This window comes from Nelumbo lutea, chromosome 8 (genome assembly GCF_056320005.1).
Source record: "Nelumbo lutea isolate HS-2025 chromosome 8, American lotus-T2T, whole genome shotgun sequence".
Classification (NCBI taxonomy): Eukaryota; Viridiplantae; Streptophyta; class Magnoliopsida; order Proteales; family Nelumbonaceae; genus Nelumbo; species Nelumbo lutea.
In genome coordinates this window covers 27,187,831-27,194,067 of record NC_142691.1, presented here as the reverse complement: position 1 = coordinate 27,194,067, position 6,237 = coordinate 27,187,831, and the positions used below count along the sequence as shown (strand labels likewise).

The 6,237-nt window shown below is 41.1% G+C and overlaps 1 long non-coding RNA gene across 1 annotated transcript; it reads right to left on the bottom strand.

The window, feature by feature from the left end:
- Positions 1-3,225: 3,225 nt before the first annotated feature.
- LOC148843575 (uncharacterized) lies at positions 3,226-6,237 on the bottom strand. Its single transcript, XR_016103354.1, has 3 exons — positions 5,948-6,237; positions 5,364-5,457; positions 3,226-3,676 (listed from the first exon to the last, which is right to left on the bottom strand). It is a non-coding gene; the product is annotated as an uncharacterized LOC148843575 (long non-coding RNA).

Here is a 6,237-nt window from a genome sequence, read left to right as displayed (position 1 = left end):
TCTTCTGGTGCTTGATTAGTACTAGCATGGTCAGTTGTTAGGGCAGCGTAGCTTCAGGGAGGGGGAGACAGAGAAGGGCACATGGGACCTATTCGTCGGATGGCACGGTACGCGGAGAGCCAGCAATTTACAGGGTAGATCCTTGTTTTTTGCTCAGGGAGGAGACACTTGATGGTGGACCACCCTACACAACAGTAATGTTGATCTGTTGAAAGGAACAGGGCCATTGCTTGGTGCAATGACAAAATATTGGGCTGACAAACATGAGAACGCGGATTTGAGACTGTGAGCAATAGGTCATTTTGCTAAAGAAAATGCCAAAGATTAGGTTCATATCTAACGAATGCTACAAATGGGATTAGATCACACAACATTAAATGGATGAGATCATAGTAGACCCATTAGTCATTGGATCCACTTATAAACAGATTGAATTTGAATTGCCTTAATCCAGTCCATTCCCTCCAAGAGCTCGGGTAGCCAAGATCAGCGATGGGCAGTGCCCCTTGTATCCATCAAGCTTGCAAGAGGCCCACCCTGGGCAGAATGTTTGGAATGGTCGTCTACCAGGGAACTGTAGTTAAAACTTGAACAGCTTGATCATATCAGCAGATCTGCAGTGGAGAATATACCTTGCCTGAGTTTCTGTTTCTATCTTCTTCGATTCCTTAGTTGAAGATAAACCTTATACCAAACTAAACGATATTATAGCCATTCTGGTCAGAATATTTGGTGAGCAGGCGCTGCTTTCTAAGCTCTAATGCTTTGATTGGTACCTATTTTTCCCTGAACTTCTACTAACTAGTTCTTGGAAAGATCAATCTCATCTATTCAATTTGATATTTTCAGCTTGTTACAGATCATGCCATTTGATAATAGCTACTTATTGCTTTGTCTGTTAGGTTCGGTTTGGAAAGGAGTACAAACACAAATAACAAATGTGTAGAGTACAAAATACAAGGCTTTGTCTTTTTAGTCCTTGTATTTGCACTTTTCCCAAACTAAGCCTTAGTAAACAAGTTATTAAGCAGATTGTTACTTAGAGTTCATTGATGATATTATACCATTTAATTATAGTTATTTATACACAATAAAAGAAGTAAAGAGAGAGGACAGTAACAATCAGTCATTTAGTTTAGCCACTTCAGCTGTTATTATCAGACGGCAAAGCTCCGTAACACTGAGATGTAACTGACATATAGTGCGTTCTCCAAAATAAAAAAATGCAAACTGAACCCCGGCAAAACCTGTGTTTTCCTGCACGACCCTTGTTTGTAGAAGTGAAGTTGGTGATCTTAGGAGCAACACTGCTCAAACTGAATATGAACTCCTTTGTGAAAAGAAATATACAAGTCTGGGGCTCTGGGCAATGGTTAGATCAAAATTGTGCACCCAGACCGCAACTCAAGAAGCTTACATTTTTCATCTTTGAGAGTTGAAACCAAGAAATGGGTACTGGCAGGGGCCTTTTTTATTTTCTTGTGCACAGATTTTGGCCTGGCGATCCATTAAATGCCATGCCCCGATAATCGGAAAACACAACACAAATTCCTAGGCCACTTCCCCAGCCATAAAAAAGCTCCCAGGCAACTTTTAGAGGTGCTTTAATTAGACCCAGACCCAAGCTTTTTCCTTGAAAGAAGGATTGACACAAACCACCAACAGGCAACAGCTGCTTCTGCTACCTTGGCTCATCTACAAGGATCATTTATGATCCTGTACCCCCGTCTGCTGAGAATTAATATCACAGTACCGTTGAGTGTTGATATATCTATCCAAACTTCAATCAAGCTCAATGCTGACGAGTATGGCTCGGCACTAAAGATTTGTGTCTCACAGTCAGAGATCCAAACTGAGATTATAATGTGGTGGGTTGAAATTTTATTAGAGAGTAAAATGAAATGATTCTGTCTCCAACTTCCAAGCCTCACAATTTGGGCACAGTGGTTGATAATTGGAGAAAAAACAAGACAGATTCTACCAACCATACTACTCAGAAAGGCTAGTTTTGTCCCTGAAAATAGTGCCTTTTTGACTGCTAGCAGGGAATAATAAATATGCATGCCCGTCCAATTACTAATTACTAAAAAAAGAGCTTAATACCAAAAAGAGAGGGTGAAAAATCGATCCAAGTTGAAGAAAGCAAGTAATCATGCACGTAGACAATATTATCAGAGAGCCTCTCTAAGCGGGGCCCATTCAGTGTAGTCCCATCTACTGGAACTGTACACGAGACACAAGCCAAATGCTGGCGAGGGTTGGGTGTAAGAAGAGGCGACGTAAGTGAAAGCTACGCCGGGTGCACTCCAATTGGTGCATCAGAAGTAGATTTCCACATTCGTGAATTACAATGGCTCCTTGAGCGTTGCAGAAGCGATCAACAAGAATAATTGTCCTTGAGAGGCCCGAACCACAACTACTTCAAGAAAAGCTCCATTATTTTGGACTCCGTTTTACTCTTTTTGAGCTTTGCGAAGACATACACATACATTCAAGTTACCAGTCGTTCTGTCTTTTCTATTGTTTTTTTTCCTTGAAATCATTCACATGCAGAACGCTTATTTCTAGTTTCTTGGACTAATAAGTAGCTGATTAGACCACCCGTGCCCCAAACACTTTCCGGTTTCCACCCACCGAAACAAAACGAGCCTTAATTAACAAAGGTGAAGCTGATAAAAACTAATCAAGATTAATTAATAAAATTTATAAATTTTTACTCTATTAATTAGTAATGATTGAAATTTGAAACCCACCCAAACCAATAACCCATTAACTGATTAATTAATCTTTAATCATTTTATATGTGAACAATGTTGAAAATTGAAACCCACCCAACCCAACTACTTCAGGGATTTCCTAAAGTCAAACTGAAACTAAGCTACTCCAAAGCCCGCTTATGCAAACTATTTAAAAGCAGAAGTAGAAACAAGTGATTGTGATCTAATGTATTAACTTCATATAGAGCATTCAAGAATTAGAAGGAGAAATGTGTTTTTTGAATAAGCTGTGCAAAATCAACGTAAAATAAAGGGGAGACTCTTAAATTAAACCCAGTGGATATGCATGAACGCACCTGCCATTCTTGTCAAGAGTATAGCTGACCTGTTTGCAGCACAATAGGGTCAGCCATGAGATGGTTCTCCCATTTCTCTCTTTCCACGAGAACTGGATTTCTTTCAAAGAGTCACAAATAAGCACAAGATGCAAGCATAGCTACAGACCAAGTTATTCTCAAAACAAAAAGGATGTAGCATGAGCCAATCCTGTTGGAGAAGAATCTGATATTCTTACTCATCCATATACACATTAGCTACAAGAATGGAAAAACAAAAAGACAAAAAGAAGAAACGAAAAGAGAAAAAGAAAAATAGATTGAGCCGGTCCCGCCAATATCACACCAGATTCCACCTTAACACCACCACCATTAAATTCCCAAGAAACAGAAACAGAAGAACAAGAAGAAGAGGATAAAGAAGAGCTGGATGATATCGACAGGGTGAAGCGGATATCTGCTACCAATACCAACCCACCTCTCAGAAAAGCCAAAGACGAGCATTTGCTTAGAAACCACTTTCATATCAACCCATGCTGAAGGAGTAGCGGTGGCTGTGGCAGGCAACGCAGTAGCAGCTTCATTCTTCTCCATATTTCTCTCCACTCCTTGGCGTCTCTCCCCCTACCACAACATCACAAACCCATTATTCAAACAATGAGAGGATGTTTGTCTTCTCAATTTTCGCTTTCTTCGACTCATAAAAGAACTCATACAACTCTCTTTCTTTCCCTCTCCCTCTCTGGTAGGTGGTTATAGGGAGGGGCATTCCTCGTCAAATTGTAGATTAACCAAAGAAGAAACATGAGGATAGAGTACGTTTTTCTTCTATTTTTTCGTTTCCTTTCAGAGGATTTGATGAGTTTTCTTTTGTCCTATTTTGAACCAAAAAGAGCTATGAGAACAAGAGCAGAAATAAACCTTTTGTTTGCAGCATCGGCAAAGCAAGCAAGGGGAAAAGGTGTGCATGCCGTACAGTTTCGGCATCGAATGGCTTCTCCCCATCCCATACTCAGCCAGAGACAGAGCTCCAGTTTAGCTAGATTTGTGCAAGCAATCCCTGTCTTCTTCCCAGCTTACCCTTCTTTAAGATTCAAATCAGGGACACCCCCGATCTCACCATGCCTCAAAACTTCACATTTTTTTGTTTAAAATCTATTTTCTCTCTGACTGAAGAAGCACCAATGCCGAGGCTTTTTCGAGACGGCCAATAAAAGTATACTTAAATCAACTTCTTCAAGCGAAAAGATATTTAAAAAGATGAATGAATGACAACCCGTGAGCCGTGAATGAATATTTCCCCTCAAATTTTTATAACAAAAATAGAATAGCTGTCCTACAATCAAGTGCAAAATAATATAATAAAACCCTCCGCAATCAGATCAATGGGATGGGCTTTAATGGATGATTTCAACGGTTTAACTATCTTATCTATCACATATGACACCACCACGCTCTCTATCGCAGATTTATAGAAAATGAACACTGAAAAGTTGGTCAACAGTGGACAGTAATACAATATCACTACCCACGTGGTCCCACATTCACGGCAGCAATCAGAAACATTAAATCTAGACCGTTCAGTAGCCTTTACGACATGCTAAGGTCAAGGAACAGAAATTGTTTGAAGAGTGTTTTAAGGATTGGACGGCTGAGATCTTGTTCACCTTTACGCGTTATGTGGGGACCGCGACGTATAACAAAGATTAGAGGAGCATGAGGGAAAAGGGCATTTTGGTCATTGGGAGGAGAGCTACAAAAGCACCCCGGATTTTACGTATCTAAAATATCAGAGAGTGTCCAAGGAACATGTGAAGACAACTTCCTTATTTGGGTCCCTGCTAACTTACACCAGGAGGTGGGGTACCATTTCCAAATCTAACACTCCAGGTCCCATCTAACAAGGGCAAGACCGTTATTTCCAATCCTCTGAAGCCCATTTAACGTGCAGCCAGAGGAACCCCAGACAGCCACAGACTCCCCAACCGAAATGATCATTCTGCCCTCTAACAACGTATGCACGAAGAAATCGACCAGTGATAGTACAAGGGTAGCATGGTCCTAAGAAAGTTTATGGTCTAGCAACCGTTGGATCTGGTCCACATTCAGCCACGTCAATGGTGATGGATGCAGGGAGAGCATCAATGATAGTGCAGCTACACAGTGCTGTGATAATACTGAATAGGAAATTGAGGTTCGAGATGATCGAAGCAAGAGAACAGTACGAAACACGGAATGTCTGAGGAAAAGTCAGGGAAACAGGAAAGAGAAATGGATTTGACAGACAGAGCAAGGAGAGAGAGAGTAGTACCTGAAGTCTGGAGATGGAGGCGCCTAATCCAAAGCAAGACCGGTTCAGGAATATCCAGATCGAACGGCTCCCGTTAAACCTCCAATCTGGGAAACTACAGAAATGAAAAGGTTAAATCAGATTACAATGGAAAGATCGCTAATGGCGAGATTCGTAATCTCTCGCACCAGGTGAGAAAGCGGTGTTTGCATCGAAGAAGCTCCGCTAGTGCTTTCAACCTAAATGCCTCAAAGAAATAATAATCTCAGTAATTAGTAATCCTTTCTTTCATAAGAGAAACCCTAAAAGGAAATCTTTTTGCTTTGGAAGAGAAATGAACGTTTAGATCTGATGGAGACGGATAAAAAAGAAACGCAGAGACAGAGAGGCAAAGGATGCCAATCGTTTTCGCTCCAGATCTTCAAAGATCGTCACGCGCTGTAACCTTGCCAGAATAACAAACGATTCGAGTACCGAAGAGAAAGCAAGCCGAACTCAAGCTCATTTAGTTCGATTCCGTTTCTTATGTCTTTATAGATAGAAGAGAAGAGAAAGAACAAAGATTTGAAGTTTTGAACATTAAAAAGAAGGCCAAGTTATCGTACCTGAGCGTCGGTTTGCAACCCTAATTTCTGCAACTCCTGGTGAACCAGACGAGTTGGAACTAGAACTCATGAGGGAGCTTCAGAAGAAGCTCGCAAACGGAGGCAATGCTGGTCGAGGACTGGAGGTGAAATACGGTCTCGGTTCCATGAAAACCCTAACGAACTCCTTTCGGTTCATAATTTGTAATTTTGTCTGGGCTTAGCAGAGAGGCAGAGACTGTATGGAATTCTGAGACGCCATGAAAGCTCTGTCCGGTGTTAATGAAGCTCCATTTATGACTGTGTTTAGC